Source organism: Ceratotherium simum, chromosome 23 (assembly GCF_057802395.1).
Source record: "Ceratotherium simum simum isolate JZ-2026a chromosome 23, ASM5780239v1, whole genome shotgun sequence".
Taxonomy (NCBI): Eukaryota; Metazoa; Chordata; class Mammalia; order Perissodactyla; family Rhinocerotidae; genus Ceratotherium; species Ceratotherium simum.
In genome coordinates, this window is record NC_141922.1 from 46,174,502 (window position 1) to 46,197,414 (window position 22,913).

The 22,913-nt window shown below is 37.8% G+C and overlaps 1 pseudogene; it reads left to right on the plus strand.

Annotated features, from left to right (window-relative positions):
- The first annotated feature begins 16,283 nt into the window (after positions 1 to 16,283).
- Positions 16,284 to 16,764, plus strand: LOC101403410 (DNA-directed RNA polymerases I, II, and III subunit RPABC2 pseudogene; annotated as a pseudogene).
- Positions 16,765 to 22,913: the final 6,149 nt, after the last annotated feature.

Below are 22,913 nucleotides of genomic sequence, written 5' to 3' on the forward strand. Positions count from 1 at the left end.
CTAGGTATGTAATAGATGTTCTCAAAACTCCCAAGGAATTACCTCTGGCAGAACTGTTTGCTGTTTCACAGAAGAGGATAATCGACAAATATGTTTTCCTGATCTTCATTTAAAAATTGGTATGGGGCAATATGTATATGCATAAGATGATAAAGGTGTATGGAAATGCAGTAGATGCCGTCCATCTTACCTCTTTCTAGAGGTAAGAAAAAAAAGTAGCACGGTTTTAATCTATGAATGTAGTGCACAACCAAGCCATGGTGTTAGTTGATCAAATATCACTGTTTTTGTCCCTGAAACACAAGCTGGCACACTTCCTCTTTTGCATTTTCCTTATTAACATCTGTTTAGAGTTGTCTGAGCTCTGCTTCTCCAAATTCCAGCTACATGAGTGATCCATTAACTTTATTTTGTTCTGAGATTGTCTAAATGTTTTTGTTATAAATTCCTGCAGTTCACTTAACCTTTGTAGGATGCTGGTGCTTTTTTGAAAGGCTTTTTTTCTGTGGAAGCCCAGTATGATAAACAGACTCAAATGTTATCAGGATTCTCCTTGATGCTATTATATCTTTTGAATGACTGTGCATATACAAACTCTGGACTTACTAAATTGTCCAAGAGTTATTCCAGTTTCTGACACTTAATGACAAATTCTGGAAATCTAACTATTGGTGTTTAGTTGCAGAGAATATTTATTTTCAATGCAGTGGTCTGACATTAGTCATAAGATTAGATATTTTAGAATTCTATCTCAACTTGGTTCAGTATGTTAGATTTTTATTTTATTGCTTCCTTATGATTTTGGCTACTAACAAACCAATATTAAACTAGCACAACTATTATTTCCCTTAAATATTAAATTATAGCATTTTGATAAATTAAAAAAGTTTTTTATATTATAAATTTTTTCACCTATTTTATAAATGCATCAGCATGACATTTAATATGTTTCTGTCATTGGAGCTTTTTTTATTTGTTGTGCTGCTAATGTTTCTCTACTCTTGCTCTGGTTATTTGTACATATCAGTACATCATGGAGTATGTCAGTTTTCTCTTTGTCTCACCTTTGTGTGCTTATTTCTCACCTGTGGAGTGATACACAATGTTAGACTATGGCTCTGAACATCTTTCTTCGGATAGTTAGACCTAATTTCTGGAATTAATGTATTTGCATTACATTGAGCATATTTTTGAAATGACATGCGGCAAATTATGGGCACAGTGTTCTTTTTCATCTAAACATAAAAAAATTGTAAATTTCCTGGAAAGAAAAGTACAGAAGGGTCCGGAGTATGCCAGAAAACAAGGAAATGTTCAGTTCTAATGTAGATGTTTCAAAAGAAAACAGAAGCCAGCTCCAAGGGGCTCCCACTGGCCAAATTTGGGATAATTTGGCATGAATAAGAATCATGACTTTAATAATTACAAATAACAGAACAAATAAAAATCTGTGAGTCTAAAATAAGAGAAAGGGGCAAAAAGGCTCACTTTCCTCCGTTGGAGATGATGATTATAACAATTGCTTACTTTGCAAATTGGTAAGGAAAAGAAAAGAGTAAGTATTTATCCTGCCTTTTTCAGAAGAAATAGAGTTCATCCTAGTTGATGAGAGGAAATTTTCCTTTATAGACGAATGCCAGGAAATAATTCTATGTAGGAGGAGTGATAGAATTTAAAAAATCAACATTTTGTAACTCCCAATACAATAATTAATTCAGGCGAGGATCATCAGTTGATGCTAAAATCATTATGGGATAGGCAGTCAAGGGAATAGGTAATTCACACTCTGCCAAAGTGTCAGTTCACAGACTACTCACCAATTGCAATGGGAAAATTCACCTTTACAATGGAGACATCTGGCTTTCTGCATCCTAACCAAGTGATCAAATGTGGGACAAACCTGATGTTATGCCCCCTGATGTGAGGATTCGAAGTACACATTACCATCTATGAAATATTCTCTGAAATATGATTAATCAGGACCTAATCAATACTTTAAACATAGCTTACAATTTACAGGAAATAAAAGAATAAAGAAAGAAATGAAGTGACAGCACAAGAAAATATTCAGACAAATCCAGAATGTGATGCATTCTACAAGAGGGCGAGCCTGATTGGGTTGTGCCTGGGCATAAAAAGTAGGTAGCAGGACTATTGTGAATGGAAAGAGACCAAAGAGAAAATATTCAAATCCACTATATGAAACTTCATTGATCCTGGATTTTTCTTAAAGCCATGAAATATATTTTAGAAACAACTAGGAAATATTTGAATATGCACAACTATTTAGATGATACCATGAAATTGTTAATTTCTTAAATATGATAATGACATATTACGGCTATAGATGAAAAGGTCCTCATTTTTAGGAAATACATGCTGAAACATCTTGATGTCTTTTATTGACTTTCACATAGTTCATTTTAAAAAAAGAAATATGCACATTTATAGCTACATTAAGCAAATGTGGCAAAAGTTAATTATTAAATTTAGAGGTTGGGCATATGGATGTTCATTGTTCATTTAAACATTTCAATATTATTAAATATGTAATACAAATTTGGAAGCAAAAGAATAATAGTATATGTGGTTTGTATGTGCAATTTTATTTGTATATATGTAATTTAATCTCTAGAAATTCAATAAAAATCTTTTGTCTCAGGTTTCTTTGTATATTCATATGTTGCTACTTTGCGGGGGGTTGGTAGGCCCCCAAACCAACTTGTGAAGCAATGTCAGCTCATTTTGGATGGAAGTGTCCTCCCTTCCTCTAAAATCTGTAACTTATGCACAGAATTTATATGGTGTCTGCAGAGTGATGGATGTTCCCAATACTGTGAAGGAATTATAGAACATATGTTGCAATCATAACTGTATAGACTGCCATGGAAGGAGAAAGAACAGAGCACAGCAGCAAAACCTGGGATGAAAGCAGAAATCAGACTGGAAGAGAAGGGAAAAATTGTCCAAGTGTATATAAAGGGGATTAAGAGCATGGTGAGCATAAGGAGGCAGGACGTATGCAAGCCATGTGGTATAAGAACACGCCATATGGTGCTGGAAGGTGGCAAAGAAAGAGCAAGTGCCCTGAAGAGATGATGAAGGTAAAAATCATGTTGCTGAGGACCAGATGGAGGTCAGCACAGCAGAAGCACGTGGCATTCCTATCACAAAGTGTCAGGAAGCCTAGAAACAATTCGAAACTAGCAGGATGGTGAAAATAAAGGAATCAACTTGAACTGATAAGTGGGGGATTTTGAGGTCAGGAAAAGTCAGGTGATTTGAAGCCAAGTCAGCTTGGAAGAGTAAAGATAGTATGAGCTTTGGAATCGGGTAAATCTAATTTTAAATTCTGGCTTTGCTATTTGCTACGTGTGTGAGCGTGGACAAATCACTTGGGCTCTCAATTACATCCCTTAAAACTCATAAGTCAGAATTTTGAATAAAGATAATAGGTGAACAATGAACTTTTAATTTTATCCACAGAATCAGATATGTTAATTTGATACATACGTTAATTTAATTATGTACATCATGATCACAGAAACTTAACAGCAATTTAGAGAGGATTATAATCTATTAGGAATTCTGATATTATTAGCCCTCTCTGACCAGCGGAGAAGGTATGGGTTGGTGAAGCAGACGACAATCGTAAAACAAAAGACTCGCACTGGGTGAAGTCCCTTGAGCTGACCTCATCATCATTCATATAGACTCAGCAAATATTTACTGAGGACATGCTGTATACACCAGGCATTATGCTAGGCAATGGGCTTCTATTGAATAAACAGGGTATCTGTTCTCCAGGGATTTATAACATGTTATTCTCTGTTTTATTTATTCATATATTCCTTCAACAAACATTTATTGAGCACTTTCTGTATACTTTTATTGGGCACCTCTTACATACCACATTCCTTAAACTATTCACACATATGCCTTTTTTCTCAGGTTTTGCTTTGATGAAACCTAAGTGCTAGAAACTGTGCTTCCTAAAAGATATAAAGATGAATAAATTCTGTTAACATTACTCAAAAAGCTCGAAATCTGGTAAATAGGAATGGACATGCAAAAATGACAAAACCAGAGTAAAATGTGACATTCCAGTAGAGTCGCAAATAAAGCTCAAAAAAGAGGAGATCATATAAACCATCTAATTTGCTAGTGGGAAAGAAGCAGTAGGAAAAATCTTGATGGAAAAAGGGCATTTAAGAAGATCTTAATGACGTGATAGAATTGCAAAGGGTTAAGATTGTGTATTAGTTTCTCTGGTCTGCCGAAGCAAATTACCGCAACTGGGTGGCTTAAAACAACAGAAATTGATTCTCTCACAGTTCAGGAGAGCGGAAGTGTGAAACCAAAGTGCTAGCAGGTTTTTTTCTTTCTGGAGGCTTTGAGGCTTTCTTCATGCCTCCCAGCTTCTGGTGATTGTTGGCAGTCCTTGGTTTTCCTTGGCTCATAGCTGCATCACTCTGATCTCTGCCTCCATCTTCACATGGCATTCTCCTCAGTGTATCCCTGGGTGCCCTCTCCTCTTCTTATAAGGACACCAATTGTTGGATTTAGGGCCAACACTAAACTCAGGAGGATTTCATCTCAAGATCCCCAACGAATTGTAACTGCAAAGACCCTATTTCCAAATAAGGTCACATTCTGAGGTTTTGGATGAACATGAGTGTTCTGGGGGAAACTCTTCAACCCAGTACAGATGGAAAGGGAGCTCTTCTAGGGGAAGAGAAAAAGCATGGTCAAGTGTACTTTAGGGATGTGTTTACAGAGTAGAAAGTCATCTGGTCAGTCTGGAAAGTGTACGAAATGTGGGAAAAGAGTGAGCGATATGGCATAAGGGAACTCTTTTTCATCCTTTAATACTCGAAGCCAGTGTCACATTTTATGTGAACTCTTATATGAACAACACTTTTCGTGTCCTCCAGGAAGGTTAGTTACTTCTTCCTTTGTGTTTCCATCATACTTTGTCCTTAGCTCTGTAATAGCACTCACCACATCATATTGTAATTTAATGTACACATATCTGGTTTTACTAGGCTGATTGAGGATGCAACTGTCTTATTAGGCTTAGTATTCTCAAGGCCTAGCAGAGTGCTGGATATATAATCATCACTCAGTGAGTGCTTGTGGAAACGTAGAAGAAGAACCAAGGAAAGAAAGAAGCAAAGACAGAGGGGTGAGATGGCTGGCTGGCTGGATGGATGGACAGTTAGGCTTGCTTTGGATTGCAGAGGATCCTGAATGCCAGATTGAGGGTTCTGTGCTTTATTCTGTAGATAATGGGAAGTCTCTGCAGGTTTCTGAATAGGGCAATAATAAATTGTAACTATGTTTTAAAAAGAAATATGTGATAATGGTATTTAATATAGATTGAAAAGAAAAGAAAAATCGCAAAAGAAAGATCAAGTTTGGAGATAACTGGAATAGAACAAGGATAGGAATTGAGGACCTGAAATAGCCCCAGTGCATTAGGGACGGAGAGAAGAAAAAAATAGGAGGTAAAATGTACAAGCTCAGAGATTAGACTGTTGTAGTTCCATTAGCATAAAAAGTTAGGTAGGTAAAAACATAACTTTTATGTGTAAATGATTAGTTCACTTTGGGATATTTTAAAAGTTTAGGTAGAACATTCCGGAATCAAGATTTTACCGTTCAACTGGATATTCAGGTGTAACTTCAAAAGGACCAAGCTTGAAGTTTGGGATCGGAAGTCATTTGAAGAGAGGAAAGACTTTCAGCACGGGGTGAGTTTGTCTACGGGGAGAATGGAAAAGGAGAAGAGAAATGAGTGAAGGAGAGAACTTTAAGTGTTGCCAGTATTTAGGGAAATTGAGAAGGACGAAGAATCTGTGTAAGAGTTAGAGGAGCAGTGAGGGGGTTCTGTACATGTCTACTACTGCTCAGAAAACCTTGTGTGCATTTGTCTAATTAAGTACAATATATTCATTCTGGATTTCAAATTTTTTTTACAATATGTCTACTTCAAATTATGAACAGCAAATTACTTGTAGACTGGTGCCCTACATAATTTTTTTCATTTCTTGTGACTGATATGCTCTGGAAAATAAGTACTACTTTGTCTATTTTGGCACTTTTTAATTTTGCTTGTGGAAAGAGAAGACTGCATTTGAATAAGTGTTTTGAGGTAGGCGTTCAGGGCTAAATCAGCATAAAAAGCAAAATTGTGGCACATAAAGCTTTGGATTTAGAGTCTCTTCTTCTTTGGGATTTTCCTCCTTTTCTTCTCCACCTTATGTAGTTAAGGATCTCTCCTGACACTCAGCGAGTAAAAGAGACTGACCAATACATTTGTACAAAGGAGCCAGCAGATGTAGTTGGCAAATACGCAGCTTGTTTACCAGCACTTTCCCATCCTGTGCCATGGCAGACATGATTAATCAATCACAACCAATATTCTTGCTGAACTCCCCCTTGGAATCCTTCACAATGTAGCACTCCAGGCCATCAATATCAATTAATGGGAGTTGGTAGGGGTGATAATAAACATCAATATCTTATTAAACCATCAAAGATTACATACAAAATAAAGAGAAAACATGAGCAGAGACATTAATCTCAAAGAAAAATATGTTAATATCAGAATTTTAGGAATTATGGAAGCATTCTACTGGCCCCTATCTCTCAAATAAAATGTCGTGCGTGATTAATTAGCTTGTAGGGGAAGCTTTAAGGTGAGGGTAAAAGGAGAAATTGTAAAACATCAGTTTGGTCAACAGTCATGTTGAAACAAACTACGAAAAGCTGCCTTGGGGTATAAGAGTTTAGGAATACTGAGGCCAGAAAGAGAAAAAAATTAAGGGAAAAATAGAAAAATCAGGGTAAAAGTGTATGTACATGAAAGAAGTGAGGCAGGTAGAGAAGAAGCAGAAAGTGGAATCTTCCACTCTAAATGAAAGCAGACATCAACATTTCTGAGTTTCATAAAATGTTAATGGCTGTGTACCAGCCCTTCTGATACTTAGGCTATTGAAAATGCTTAAATGATCCTGCCCTAAAGCAGCATTAATTTTGAAGGTCACAAAAATGTACTCATCCATCTGGCTCACACAGGACTGGAAATTGGTTTTCTTGCTAAAAACAAAAACAAAACAAAAAACCCTGTTTTTCAATTGGTTTTACCAAAGCTTTACTTTTAAGTCAATTACAGCTGATTCCTTTCTGAGGGCAGGGGAGAATTCCGAAAATTATGGTATTCCTAAAAATTATCATGTGCTGCTATGAGTTTTAGCATATGTTAGTTCTTCTTAAATGTTTATTGAGCCCCCACAACTTGTCAGGCACGTGTTAGTTGCCCTCAGCCCTTAGCTAAAGGAAAAACTGGCCATTTGGTTTTTGGTTTCCCCATTTATATTGGGGAAGGGGAGGCAGGAAGGTTGAAAGTTCAAGAGCACCTCTAATATTTCTCAGAATCTTTTTTATTTCCTATTGTAAAAAGATCTCAAATTCAGTTACTACTATTTTTCTCTCCCTCTACCACATGAAAACCTATCCCATAACTGTATCCTGATGGTAGTTAGAGAGCAAGAGTGGCACCAGTTCTTCCCCTGTCCTGACTGTGATATCAGCCTACCACTGCTGCGTTCAAGCAAAACTCCAAAGGCGCTCTCTGCTCCTAGACTTAACGGAAGAATTTAACAATCCAGTCTGCTGTCCTGGTGTTTTCTAGTTGCTCAGGGCTGGTTGTCAGCAGCTCATTTGGCAACCCAGTAGGAGAGGTTAATTAGCAGGGAGAGTTGAAGAGTGCTACCCAGAGGGAGCAAGAGTTCTGTGACTACTGGGAGCCTGGAAGACAAACAAAGAAGTTGGGAAGTATTTATTTTCTCTGTTGGGGAATCTTTTTCTCCATGGGGAATTGAGTTCAAACAGGGGCCAGCACCTTGCTGCCTCCACATGAGAGACACAGAATCAAAGTGCCTGGAAAATGAATGATGGTTAGAATAGGGATCAGAGACTTGACTTGCAGTCAGGAAGCCAAAACAGTTTCGTTGCTCTCCATAGTAAAAGGCTATTGATTGCTGCAAGTAAGAGCTTGCTGTTCCCTGAAGTTGAAGTTTATTCAGTCTTTTGCTCTTTGAGAGTCCCTTGCTGTTAACTGCTATGGAATTTAGCACTGGTTTAATATAAAATGAATGACTTGTGATCAGCCATGACTGCTCTCTCAGGCTACTAGTCTGCTGTCAAGGTCAAAGTGAAGAATGTTTTACATAATGCAGATTTTACTGAGTGGCCATCTTTGAAGAGATCTTAGCACAACACGCCTTGGCTTGCTCATCCCTGTGTCTTATCTTCAAAACTGATGGTTTGGGTGCCAGAACTGCAGAATCTTTTTTGAAATTTCCTGCTAATGCGCAAGAAGGCACCAAGGTTGTTTTAAGCAGGAAAAGGGAAGCAGCAGTACCAGGAAACTAATGTCTTCTAAACAGGCGGCATCAGTTAGGTTTGCAATTGCTGATACATGCACTAGTGTGATATCAGAGAAGAGGGTTAATCATGCTTATCGTTTTCTATAGTCTCTTCAGCAATAGTCTGGGCATTCATAGCATAACCAGTAAGGGCCACAGAGGCTATTTGTGGCTTACTCTTCTCTGTTTCTAGCTTATAGGATAGTAATTTTTCAGAAATTATATCGGTTTTTTTTTCAGATTACAAAAGTAATACATAGTGATAAATATCATTAATATTTTTAAAGACTTTATTTTTTAGAGAAGTTTCAGGTTTACAACAAAATTGAGAGGAAAGTATAGAGATTTCCCATATATTCCCTACCCCCATGCGTATATAGTCACCCCCATTATCAATATCACTCACCAGAATGGTACACTTTTTCTCAAAGATAAACCTACACTGACATCATTATCACCCAGAGTCCACAGTTCACCTTAGGACTCGTTGTTCGTGTGCATTCTACGGGTTTGGACAAATGTATAGTGACACATATGCATCACTATAATATCATGCAGAGTATTTTCACTGCCCTAAAGATCTTCTGTGCTCCACCTGTTTATCCCTCCCCTCTAACTGCTGGCAACCACTGACATTTTACTGCCTCCATAGTTTTGGCTTTTCCAGAACGTCATATAGCTGGAATCATACAGTATATAGCCTTCTCAGATTGGTTTCTTTCACTTAGTAATTTGCATTTAAGGTTCTTCCATGTCTTTTCCTGGCTTCATAGCTCATTTATTTTTAACACTGAATGATATTCCATTGTCTGGAGGTACCACAATTTATCTATCCATTTACATGCTAAAGGACATCTTGGTTGCTTCCAAGTTTTGGCAATTATGAATAAAGCTGCTGTAAACATTCTTGTGCAGGTTTGTGTGTAGACATGTTTTCAACTCCTTTGAGTAATATAAAATATATACATAAGCATACATAATCAAATACATTGTGGCTATTATTATTTTGAATAAACTGTTATCTATCAGATCAATTAAGAATGAGAAAAATAAATTCTTTATTTTACTTTCACTTATTTTGTCTTTGATGCTCTTCCTTTTTTTATGTAGATCTGAGTTTCTGACCTGTATTATTTTCCTTCTCTCTAAAGAACTTCTTTCAACATTTCTTGCAAGGCTGGTCTACCGGTAACAAATTACCTCAATTTTTGTTTGTCTGAGAAAGTCCTTATTTCTCCTTAATATTTGAAGGAAAATTTCTCAGGGTATAGAACACTAGGTTGGTGGTTTTTCCTCTCAACACTTTAAACATTTCACTCCACTCCCTTCTTGCACGGTTTCTGAGAAGTCAGATGTAATTCTTAGTTTTGTTCCTCTATAAGTGAAGTGCTTTTTTTCCCTCTGAATTCTTTTATAATTTTTTCTTTATCTTTGATTTTCTGTAATTTGTAAGTGATATGCCATAGTGTAGGTTTTCTGGTATTTATCCTGCTTGGTGTTTTCTGAGCTACCTGGATCAGTGTTTTATTATCTGACATTAATTTGGGGGAAATTCTGAGTCATTATTGTTTCAAATGTTTCTTCTGTTCCTTTCTTTCTTTCTAGTGTTCCCATCACACATGTTACACCTTTTATAGTTGTCCCACATTACTTGGATATTTTATTCTGTTTTTTCAGTCTTTGTTCTCTTTGCTTTTCTGTTTTCAGCAATTCTGTTGATATATCCTCTAGGTCAGAGATCCTTTCCTCAGATGTGTCCAGTCTACTACTAAGTCCATCAAAGGCATTCTTCATTTGTATTACAGTTTTATCCCTAGCATTTCTTTTTGGTTCTTTCGTAGGATTTCTCTCTCTCTGCTTACATTGTTCATCTGTCTTGCATACTGCCTACTTTACCCATTAGAGCCCTTAGCATATTAATCACAGTTGTTTTAAATTCTCAGTCTGATAATTTCAACATCCCTGCCATGTCTGGTTCTAATGCTTACTTTGTGTCTTAAAATTGTGTGTTTTGCCTTTTGGTATGCCTTGTATTTTTGCTTTTCATTTTTATTTATTTATTTTTTTTGCTGAGGAAGATTTGCCCTGAGCTAACATTTGTGCCAATCTTCCTCTGTTTTGTGTGTGAGTTGCCACCACAGCATGGCTGCCAGTGAGTGGTGTAGGTCCTTGCCCGGGAACCAAACCTAGGCCGCCAAAGTGGAAAGTGCTGAACATTAACCACTAGGCCATGGGGCTGGCCCTCCTTGTATTTCTTCTTGATAGCCAGATATGATGTACTGGGTAAAAAGAACTTCTATAAATAGGCCTTTAGTAATGTGGTGGTGAGATAGGGGAGTTGGGGCTGGGGGCATTTTATAGTCCTATGATTAGGTCTCATTCTTTTAGTGAGCCTATGCCTCTGCAATGTGAACTTCACAAGTATTTCTCAGTCTTTTTTCTCACCCTTAAATGGGACAGGATGGCTAGAATGGGTTAGAGTTGGGTATTTCCCTTCCCAGGTCAATTAGGCTTTGATAATACCCCAGGCAGGTTAGGTTCTGCTTAACTGATTTACACTGAGGGCAGGTCTTGTTAAGAACACAGTGTTCTGGTATATTGCAAATGGTTCCTTTACACTTCCCCCAACTGACAGCCCAAGATGATTTTTCTCTGATATTTATAATGGAAACCAGGTCAAGCTCCTACAGGTAAATCTCACGATATCATGGGGTCCCCTATGACCCTGTCCCCCTGGAGTTTTTAACCCTCAATGTTATCCACACTGACCTCCAGCAATTCGTCAATTACAGTGTGGTTTTCCTACCCCCACACTGGTTCCCACGGCCATTTCCACTCACAAGTCTCTGCTCTGGGAAGCTGCACATCCCTGCTTTTGTCTTTTGGTCTTTTCAATCTTAGGGCAGTGGTTTGCCTTGTGTCCTCCGCTCCCTTATGGATCGAAGAAGAGTTGTTGATTTTTCAGTCTGTTCAGCTTTTTACTTGTTAGGACAGAGTGGTGATCCCCAAGTTCTTTACATGCAGACCTAGACTGAACTGCTTTTCAAACCTGTAAACTTTGTCATCATTAATATTTTGACAATATATTTCCTTTGAATATTTTTTCTCAGTTTTTAATGTTCATTTTACCAGATTGGAATATATGTTCTATTTTCAGTCTATCAGTGAGTTCATTTTTAATTTTAAAAAAATTGTAAGTCATTTCTACACAAAGTAGGTTTCCATACTGTCTGAGATGAAAAATTTTATACTTTTCACTTTCCTTATACCTGCTAACTCTCCATTTGTATTTATAGAATGTAGGATTTAGCCTCAGATCATGACTATAAAAGTAATGATTTGATACAGGCTATTGTCTTTTCTAGAATAATGTCTGATACTTGCATTAAGCTTTAATACCATATTAGAAATAATCATTTAGACTTAACTATGTTTATCCAGTTTCACTGCTCACTTTTAATCTCATGTAATGAGTTTCCCATTTTTTTAATTCTTTTTTTCCTCTATTAGCCAGCTGGAACACATCTTCAATTAACTATTTCAGAAGAAGTATGTGGGTGGTATACACTCTGAGTCCTTGCATGTCTGAGAATGTCTTTCTGCTGCCCTAATATAGGAACCACTGGAGACAGAATTCTTGAATCAAACCCTTTTTGCTCAGAGCTCTATGGATGATTTCTACCTCAAGCAGTGCTCCAGAGAAAACAACAGCCTGATTTTGGTGTTTAACCATAACTCTAATTTTTTTCCTTGTAACATTTTATGCTTTGTTCTTGAAAAATAAACCAGCATATGCCAAGGCTCTTTTTGGTTCCATAAAGGCTTTTCTTCATTAGATCTGTGACTGAATACTTTTCTTCATCTCAGGAAAATTTTCTTCTACTTTTTTGTTGACTATTGCTTTGCACCATATGATCTGTTTTTTGGTGAGATTATTATTTTGCACAGATCGGATTTCTTGAATCTATACTTCAAGTCTAGTAGTTTTTCATCCCTTTTCCGTTAAGTTTTGGAAATATTTCTTAAGTTCATCTTCTGCTTCACTAATTTGATTTTCTTTGGTATTAATTCTGCTATTGACTCACCCCATCATGAAATTCAGTAATTATTCAAAATAGACTTCTGTTTTTTCTTTTTTTTTTTTCCCAATAAGTCCTTTGCTCATTCTTATAGGGGGGTACAGGGACCCATGGTTTCCCAGTACTATTGACTCATGGTAAAGTAGAAGTCAAGAGATTCTGTCAGCTGTTGGTTCAGGTGACTACCTGAAACCTGAAACCTTTATATATGGATAAAGGGAGAATATATTTACTATAAAATTATAACTGTTCAGAGAACCTGCAGTTTTGGAAGAAAGGAGAGGGAGCTGAGGCAACAGGCAGCTTCAGCAGGGAACCCCTCCTCTGTGTAAAACATTTGCTTCTTTGTTCTTTTCTGTTCTAAGAACAAAGGTGGCCACCTGCTCAGGAACAAGCTGAAGTAGCTTGAGGGGACAGAGACCCTTCCTCTGTCCATCTTAGCTGCCTCGGCCAGAGCCGTTAGGACAGCACTGCCCCAAGTTTTGCATGTGGTGGCCCCATGAGCAGGGCTGTCTGCTTTAGCAAAATAAAAATACAGCATGCTCAGGTGAATTTGACTTTCAAATCAACAATGGATTTTTTTTGTATATGTCAAAAATATTGTGTGAGACATACTTACACAAAAAAAATCTGTTGTTTACCCCGAAGTCAAATTTAACTGGGCATCCTGTATTTTATCTGGCAACTCTACCCATGAGCCACAGTCTGCTTTTGCCCTTTTTGGGGTAAGGAGGTGTTCAAAGACTCCCTCTAATTCCTAAGGATGCTGTTCTTTCAGAGGATTCTGTGATATTGCCCTCCAGGTCTTCCTTCACTCAGGCCCTATCTGCATTCTGGCTGGTGGAAATCCCTTGATATATGTGAATGTCAGATGTGACATGTTAGGTTCTAGAACCAAACTGATGCAGGCTTCCCACTACTTCCATATTTTAATGGTAATTTCTGTAGGATTCTGGAGGGATGTGCATGTGTATGCATGTGTGTGTGTGTACATGAGGTGAGGAAAAGATTGTGATGGGTAAAAGAAAAATTAACAGCCAGTGCTTACAATACCATTGTACTAAAAAGTTTTCTCATGTCTAATTCAACTTTCTAGAGCTCCCATGCCTAGCCATGTAGTGCCCCATTAAAAAATGGTTGTTAAATTGTATTGGACAGAATGAGTTATGTGGTTGGATGAACTGGGCCATCTTAGACTGTAACTGATTTAATAGACTGAGAAAAATGGCTTTCCCCAGCCTATCCCCTTAGAGATTTATTTTCCCGTCCCCTCACTCTGTTCTGTTTACTACCTTACCCCTTGAGCTCATCTACCCCTCTGGGAAGTTAATAAACCAAAAGAAGATAAATTCTCCATGTGAAACTAACTATCAATAAAAAGTAATCATACTAACATTTATTGAATATTTAATATATACCAGACACCAGGCTAAGTGTTTTATATACATTACCTCATTTAGTCCTCTCTACATTCTACGGAATAGTTATTAACCCTCCTTTTCCAGGTGAGGAAACATAACCAGAGAGGTGAGCAGACTTGTCACAGTCCACACACTGAAGTTTGAGTGCACTTTTTCTACTCTGCCATATCATTCCAGAGTTCCTTAGTCTCAACTCTTCCTTTTAGAAACAGTTGGGATTTTGTTTTGGTCTGCTCATCAATTCTTTTCTCCTTCAGTTTCTCAGAGAGAAACTACTGTGGGCTTAGGGATTAGTATGTGCTGCTGATTTCCATTAGCCATATCATTATGCATGTCGCCCCCACAACCACACGCAGGTAGCCGTCAAAGGCAACTTTCTCCTTCCTGTAGTTGCTAAAGCATTGTTCCCCTCTGCAGAGGTTCTTTTATCCATCCACCAACTCACAGAGCATCAAATGATAACTTTATGACCTAGAAAAAGTACTAAAGTGTAGAATTCAGATGGGAATCCTCAGCTAGAGTATGGCAAGGAGCCAGTTCCCAAAGCAAAGTGGATCAAAGGAAAATCCTTAATATCTGCTCATGGCTGGAAAAACCATAATTGTGTTGCTTATTTACTTTGTGCCCTGGTGGCTCATGTTAATTACAGGAGATCCCCTGCAATTTCCCATGAGGTGTATCAATGGCCCACAATGTCTGTAGTTATTTCCACTGAAAGTAATGACTTTCTGAAGCCGTAACTGTGTGCACTGGCATTACTGTTACCTTCGCTTGTGATGAGATGGAGTATTTAGCTCACACCACCACAGTGCATTCTGGTGTATGCTGCTCATTATGAAAATGTCTGACCATACCTTCTGCTCATTATTAAAATGAAGCGTCATGAATAGTACTCCCTAGAACCAACTAATGCTATATAAACATCCTCATATAATTTCACCAAACAATTTCACTTTTGACACTTCTCACTGGGCCACTCCATATCTGAAACCTCGTATGGACAAATATAGGCACATATGTGATTGCTTTGTGAAGAAGACAAAGTTTCAGAGGAAGGTACAAGAATGAAAAACAATTACTGACTGAGAGCCTACTGTGTGTTTAATGCTTTCGACATGTTGTTTAATGCCCAAACAGCTCTATGAATCATGTTCCATTGTTCTCTTTTTCCAAATCTACATTATTTGCTGAAGGTAATGCAGCACGTCACAGCATTATCTAACTCAGAGTTAATCTGTCTCTAAAGTTCCAAGTTTTTCCACTCGAACCATAAACAACCTCCATTTCCTTATCTATAAAACTTCTCTCTTCAAAAGTAAACTGCCAGCTTCATGTATGATCATTTAGGGTCTTGCATTCATATTAATCATTCTTAATTTTAATTTTAAAAATATTTATTGGGTAAGCTGACTCTGACATGGATGCCTTTATAAATATAAAGGAACCACTTTCTGCAATTTATTGTTTGCATAGTCAAGCAAAAATTAAACAAAAATATATCTCACAAGTGCAATTTGGTACACTGCATTTTATAAACGCTAAGTTACTTAGACCCAAACTTTGGTTATCAGTTATAGAGATCCAGCTTAAGCCTAGATCAACAATCAACCATACACAAATGAAAATACCCAAGGGAAGAGAAACCACAAAGAGGGTAAATAAAGGACAGAAGAAAAGCTCAAATTATTTTTTTGTTTTATATCTGTGGTCATAATTATTTCCCCTGGGCCAAAAGAAGAAAGGAATTGAAGGTTCATCATGTTTTCTGTAAAACAGAGAGACCACAAGAGACTGAGATGAGCAGATGTCCATTTCGAAAACTCAAATGAACCTTCTCAGAAATTAGACTTCTTGTCTTCAGTGGGAGGTTGAGAGCAGTTAGCCAAAGCTCAAAGCTGATGTAATAGAAATGCTACATACAAATACATATTTGGGGAGACATTGAAAGCAAAACAAATGCAATTTTAGGAGAAATTATTAAACTACAAACCAAGGTGAGACAAGTACATAAACTCATCAGTTTTGTTTTCTAATTCACATTTCATATCTTTGTTTTTCTTTGCTGATTTTTACCTCCCAGAAACAGGCTCTTTCCGAGAGACAAAATTTGTACACAGAGTGGGACCTGAAACCAATGGACACAAAATATTTGTAATTTAGGTAGAAAGCAAAGATCAATTAGTCAATAATAAAACTTAATAGTATTTTTCACCTAAGGAAGTCTTTAAACACTCAAATAATAATAGCAGGTAATATTTATTAAGCACTTATAATAGGGCTGTCCCAGTGCAAAGTGCTTTACATGTATTTCATGGCATTCCTACTGTGCGCCAGCCACCACTTCAGGATTAATGGGGAAACAAAGTTCTTCCCTTTTTGAGCAGGTGGTTGAGCGAAGGCAGCCAGGACAGCCAGAGCCAGGAGTGCTCTGGAAACAGTGGAGTTTTGATGGTGACGACTTTGATGATGTGGAGGAGGATGAAGGGCTAGATGACTTGGAGAAGGCCGAGGAGGAGGGCCAGGAGAATGTTGAGATCCTCCCCTCTGGAGAGCGACCGTAGGCCAACCAGAAGCGAATCACCACCCCATACATGACCAAGTATGAGCGAGCCCGTGTGTTGGGCACCTGAGCCCTCCAGACCGCGATGTGTGCCCCCGTGATGGTGGAGCTGGAGGGGGAGACAGATCCTTTGCTCATCGCCATGAAAGAGCTCAAGGCCTGAAAGATCCCCATCATTCGCCGCTACCTGCCAGACGGGAGCTATGAAGACTGGGGGGTAGACGAGCTCATCATCACCGACTGAGCTGGGATCATCTTCCTGACTGCGCCTCATCCCCAGTTTCTATTCTCACATTCTTCATGCATGTAAATAAACTAGTCAACCTTTAAAAAAAAAAAAAAAAAAGTGCCTCTCTGCCTGTGAAGTGACACAGGACAGTCAACACCAGCCACAGCAGCCTGGTGTTTATACCACCTGGCTTAATTATAGCAAATTGTCCTTTTCCAAAAGTGGGTACCGTAATGAGTCAGAGACAGATTGTGAAACAGAGCTGAACCAGAACTTAGATTCCCTGATTCATGGTTAGGGACTCTGTTCATGTGTTAACATGCTCATGCACTCATTCGCTCATTCAACAGGCATTCATTCATTGAGCACCTTACCAAGTGCTGAACGAGGCAATGAGGATACAAAGATAAATATGGCACAATCCTGTTTCCAAGGAGCTCCCAGGCTAGTCAGTGGAAAAGACAAACACTAGATCAATAAGTCCCGATAAAGTATAGGTGTAAGAAGGGACAGAGATACCAGGCAGAGGAAAGGATTCACACTGGCAGGATATGTCAACGGAGGGGAGAGCTAGGTTGACTAGGTAGACAAGAGGGAAAATAATATTTCAGGCGAATGAAACAGTATTCACAAATCTCATGGGCGTGAACCAAAATGGTGTATTTTGGGATCTCTAAATAACTTGGTTGGAGAGGGCAGCATGAACTGATTGTGAAGTGACGTATGTACTTAAAGAGCTTAGATTTTTCCTGAAGGGGATTGGGAGCTAATGAAAAACTAAGTGGAATAGAACCATAATTCAACTTATACCCTGGGAAAGTTAATTTCGTTGAAAATGTGGATAATGGATTATACAAGGACACGTGCAAGGTATTTTGACAATTGTTATATGGATTGGTTGGGCATTGAAAGAAAAGTTAGCAACACTGCCTATAAATAAATTATGTCTTGAGACATCTTGACTTGATCTACTTATGAGATCTTAACTATGCTATGTACATGTGTGTTCATGTGTATGTGGGTGGGCTTTTTGTAATAAGTTCTTTTCCAGAGATCTTTAAGTGAAAAGTCCCAGCATTATTGTCCTAAGCAGCAATCACAAAATTGGAGTTAACGAGTTCTTCTTCCACTTGATCTTTTAAGCATGGTGTCTCAAGTTTAATTGTGACTAAAATAATTCTGGCTTCTGTATTCCTATTAAATAAAAAGTAACTGTGTCACTATACAATAGTATGTATCTTTGAAGGTGATGTTATTGACTCACAGTCCAAGGGGCTGGATCTTTGGGTATAATTTTACCCCTGGATTTGGTGATAGGCTACACTGACTCACTAATCTCTTCTGTGCCCAGTGGCAACTATTTGTCTGCTGATTTGTTTGATATGAGAAATAAACCTGGGTCTTAGAATTGAACGTTTTTTCCTGAGTAAATTGTACAGATTCATAAGAGACAAAGTCAGGACCTTAGATCCAGTAGCCCCATATTTTAACCAACTGAACAGACTGATCTAGGCCCAAGCTCACAATTTCATATTAATATAATGCCTGACTTTAAAATGCCCAAGGCCAAAATAGTCATCTTCTTTTTGTATAAATGATCCCACACATATTTTGTGCAAAGGATACTGGTCTGAGAACACAATAGGTCCTGAGTCTTGAGATAGGAAGTCTTTAAGTCAGGCATTCTGCTGCCCCAACCCCACTTCATACAGTCATAGTACCCTTTTCCAGTATTTCTAAAACTATCGTAGTCTTTATATGTGGCTTTACGCATAAGAGAGTGTAAAATAAAACAGAGGAAATGAAGCTTTATACTAGGGCATTTCAAAGTGTGGTCCATAAACCACCTACCTCAACATCATCAGCTTTCTCATCTATAAAATGCAGACATTAAGAAGAATACCTACTCTGCCCATCTCATAGGAATGCTTTGAATATCAAATGAGATAATATATACAGTAACACTCTCAGTATAAAGGGATCCATTTAGCCAAGCTAATTGTTTTTACAATGGAAGAAGGTCCTAGGGAAAAATTGGTTACCTACTTCTCTGAATAGAAAAACTCCTTGGTAGAGGATTTGGAACGTGTGAAGGGATGGCTAGATAACATATGTTCAATTACATGCAGTAGAAGGCTCCCAACAGCATTACCAAAGCATTTCTCCTTGACATTTGAGGGTAAGGTAAAAATAAGTCCCTTGCCTCAGTGCCACCTCCTTATATTAAGGAATACACTTTGTTGGAGAGAAAGAACACGTGGCCTTTGTCCCACACAGCTTTATGAGCACAGAAAAGATACCTGAGCCCAAGTGCCTGATGGGATCTGGGAAGGCATAAGCATCCTACCTGTTCAGCCCCACACCATGCTCTCTATAAGAAAGGGCTGAAACAGTTTTCTCCCAAGGTCATGCATTAGAATCATGGGAGTGATGTTATTAAACATGCAGAGTTCCAGGCCCAATCTCCACATGTTAAAAACAGCCGTGTGGCATTGAGCAGTTACTGAATTTTTCTGTGTTTCAGTATCCTCATCTGAAAAATGAAAATAGTATTTGTTATAGAGTTGTTTGAGGATTGTAAAGATTTCTTCTTCAAATCTTTATTATTTGTATAAAGTTGTTTATGAGCTATTAAATTTTAAGAATAGATTTAACAAATTTTATTATCATGTATTTCATTAGATTTTTAAAAGTGGAGACTTTTCTATTTCATCATTTGATTGCATACAACATTGAGACCATTGGTTTTCTTTCTCTGTCTAGGCTTTTAAATCTTAAATATAAACCACAGGGCCATCTTCAAAAGCTGTTTGAAGATAATTCATAGGCAAGTTGCAGTTCCCTGAAGGCTAGCAGCCCTTCCCCCTGCCACACCTCTGATCTGTGCTGCATTTCTAGCAACACCAGCCTCTGCGTAATCATGGGTCAGGCCATGCAATTTAACCTGTGCAGGGCTGGAATGGATTCCTGAGAATAACAGGTAATTCGACCTAATTTGGCTTGAGCCTCTCATGAGCTGAGATGAGATTACCAGTTGAGGACAATTACAGAGTGTGATTTGGTGCTTCCGACCTACAGTCAGCTGGAGACTCGAGTTGGATCATCTCACCTATGAAATTTCCCCGAGGGCTTCCGGATAATGATTTTAAATGCTAATTACTATATGTAGTCAATGCTCTGATAAAATTGAGAGCATTTTGATTTATGACGGATATTAAGTAAGAGCAAGAACGAAACCCAGTAGATTTAAAGGATTTAGACATACTTGGAAGGTTTTGACACAAAAAGAAAACTGCAAAGCCCTTCCTTTTCAATACTCGTATCAATTTCAGCTCAGAAACATTGTCTCCTTATTACTGCCAGTGATACCACTGTAGAAATTGACCCGATTCTGTTCAAATCTGCAGATTTCTTTTTCAAATGTGTCTCCTCTGCCTTGGCAGCAATTCTAGGCACAGCCAAGGGCAGGGCCGGCTCCTATACAGGGGCTTTGAGTGTTTAGGGAGGTCCCATGCTGGGCTAAACAGAATTTGAAAGGCAGAGTCAGTATGTGGGTAGTTCCTCCTGATTCTACCTAGCTGACTGCACATCAAAGAAGATCCAGAGATAGAGACTAGGAGTTTCTAGCCTCAAATTCACCCCACCCTAAATCTGGCCCTTCAGAGCATATATTCAAATATCAGAGATGCAGCACAGTTTAGTGACATGAATTTGGGCATGGATATCAAGCCAAACAGGGTTCAATAAAACCTGTGACCTTTATTTGTCTTGTAATTGTGGCCAGTTACTTAACCTCTGTAAATGTCAGCTTCTGTAAAAATGGAGATTATAGCACTAATTCCTCATACAGTTGTTAAAAGCACTACATGAATTAAAGGTCTAGCGTAAGGTGAGTTCTCACTGTATGCAAACAGAATCATTCTTCCTTTAAGATGAATCAGAGGACCTGTATTTGATTTTTGGTTTTGCCATTTTGTACTTTAATTACTTATTGCCATTAAGTAATAACATTCCAACCTCTAGTCCTCATTTTCCTTGTTTTCGAAATGGTGGTGCGGTGGTGAAGCTGCATGAGTGATTTTCACATTGTTTTAAGGAACTCATATTCCACAAAAATACCTCAGAGGGTATGACTCAGGTTTCTCTTTTAAAATATATTGTTAAAACTGTAATAGAGAATCATGCATATGTAAGTGGGTTTACATCCATGTTTATGAAACATAATAATATGTAAATGTTCTACTTTGAACTCTTAAAATTGATTCATCTAGTGTCCGTTTCAAATAGTGGAGGTCTCCATCAGATTGCATTTGAAATAAAGGATTCCACTACTAAAACGTTTTGAAAGCCACAGAGCTAGTGATCGCTGAGATCCATCTACTCTATGATTCTAGATAATTTGTTTTCTTAAATTCAACCAAATAAAAACAAATACAAGTGTCCTTAGCCTTCCCTTAATGTACTAGATGTCTTGATGTACTGAAAGGCATTTGAAAATCAGCATCTTCAGCATCTCTCCCAGATGTAAAAGAAATGCCTCCTCAAATAGCTTTGCATGGTTATTTAGCTGTTTAGTCATATAGAATATATGTAACATGACAATTAATGCAGCAACACCTTCACAATTAGAAATTTGAGATAAATATGGATTGCAGATGCTCTTTCCTACATTATTAAAATAATAACCTGGTAATGACAGAGTCGTCATTGCTTTATGAAAACCCCAGTCTGAGCTTTGGAGCAGAACTGTTTTAAAGAATGCTCTGTTCTAAGCTTTCCCGGTGATGGGGATTATTGTTGTTTCCATGTACACACGAAGGACAAAGAGTGTAGATCACTACAAACTCTGTCTCAGAAAGGTTTACATGTACCCAGCCAGTTGCTTAACTAGTACAAAAGGAAAAAAAAAAGTCATTGTTTTTCAGTGGAAATTCTTTAAGAATGAAGTTAGTCTTTTTCTTAGGGACTATTTTCATAAATCAATCTGTGGTTGAGTCCCTATGGAAAACATATTTTATTTATAAACTTTTCTCTATGTCTTTTTGTTTGAAGACAAATGTGATTGATTTTATAAGACCAGTTGTTTGATCAGATTAGTTTATTGGATTAGCCTTTTAAGATCACTATGATTTATTTGTTTTCCATGAAGTATTTAAGTATTTTATTTTTGCTTATCCTTGTACAATTTTGGAAGATTGAAGAAAGAATGTTAGTATACAAGTCAACTTTTAATTATGACCTTGGGTGAAGGCTGTATAAATTATATGAGAAAGACACCATTAATTCTTACACTTAATAGGGCACATCATGGCCCTTTTAAAGTAGTAGAGACCTAGAGGGAAACAAGATGAATTGTATTATGTACTGGCCTATATTCAATAAAGTGAAATGCATGAGGGGGGTATTGAGTTCCCCAATTTAAAAGCAATATGCATTTTTTCCATTGCTTTGGTTTACATTTAAGCCTGCAAAATCCTCCACTGACCTAAAAGGAAATAATTTGATTAAAAATTCTGGTTCAAAGGTCAGGGAAATCAAATTTAGTTTCAATCAGATACTCTTTAAGATTAGGCTAGTTACAGTGTATATTGTGAAGGACTTGTCCTTATGGTGTTTAGAAGGTAAAGATTAAGAATTTTAACTTTTGTATTTCTCTGGGAAAAAAGCTCCCTTCCAAGATTTAAGATGGGCTTTGCAAAACATTTTGAGGATGTGTTGTGTACAAATGTAGGGGCTACTTGCACTAAGCATTAGCCTGAAAGAGGCAGAAACCAGTCTGTCTTGTTTCCTGGTATATTTTCTCTGCCTTGCACAGACGTAACCCTCAGGACCCATAAATGCTTGTTGAATGAATGGGGAGAGTTGACTGAGCAGAGTGGCGTTGCAGCAGTGTTGAAGGGCATGAGTTTGGGAGACAGAAGAGCTCTGTAGAAGTTCTCACTCTACCAACACTAGCTCTATGACTTGAAGCAAACGGCTTAACTTGTCTGAGTTCAGGTGCCTCATTTGTAAAGCAAGGATGATAATGACTATTTCAGAAGATTGCTGTGAGGATTAAATGAGATAACCATAGCAAAGATGTTAACATATGCCTGGTAAGTGGCAAATACTCAACAAATGCTAGTTCTCCTCATTCCCAGAAGGTTTCCCAGGTAATGGAGGTACCATCAGTTTTCATGTTTTTTGATTTCC